The sequence below is a fragment of the Arachis ipaensis genome, chromosome B09 (genome assembly GCF_000816755.2).
Source record: "Arachis ipaensis cultivar K30076 chromosome B09, Araip1.1, whole genome shotgun sequence".
In the NCBI taxonomy this organism is placed as follows: domain Eukaryota; kingdom Viridiplantae; phylum Streptophyta; class Magnoliopsida; order Fabales; family Fabaceae; genus Arachis; species Arachis ipaensis.
Genome location: NC_029793.2, coordinates 57,234,593 through 57,235,083, shown reverse-complemented (window position 1 = coordinate 57,235,083; position 491 = coordinate 57,234,593).

Genomic DNA, 491 nt, shown 5'->3' with positions numbered 1-491 from the left:
CCCAATATTAACGTGAAAACATAAATGATCATTATGTAACCAATGCAATAAACTACCAACTTAGTTTGATCAGGTTGTAAAGAGCCACACGGGACTTTTGGGCACATATATAACATATCAGCATTCGAATTTTGACTAAAATTTTGGCTGGTATAATCAGGGTAATATTAATTCGACAAATACAATATTTTCTACAATCAATAATTAGGTAATTGTGTGTTTTTAAGAATGATAATTTTTATATTTGCACAAACACACAATTATTGAAACATACTCGTAATTGTTAGTTATAGGAGATATTAACCACAAACTAATTTGAATTTATCGAATAGTCAGTACATTTTTTCGTTTAAGTAAATATCAAAATTTAAATACAGATTTGTATATAAAACAATTTATTAACTAACCACAAATCTTAAATTGAAGCTCAAATCCGTGAACCAATTAGTCCAAATACCATAAAAAACCGAAAAAAAAAAGTTATAGGAAAT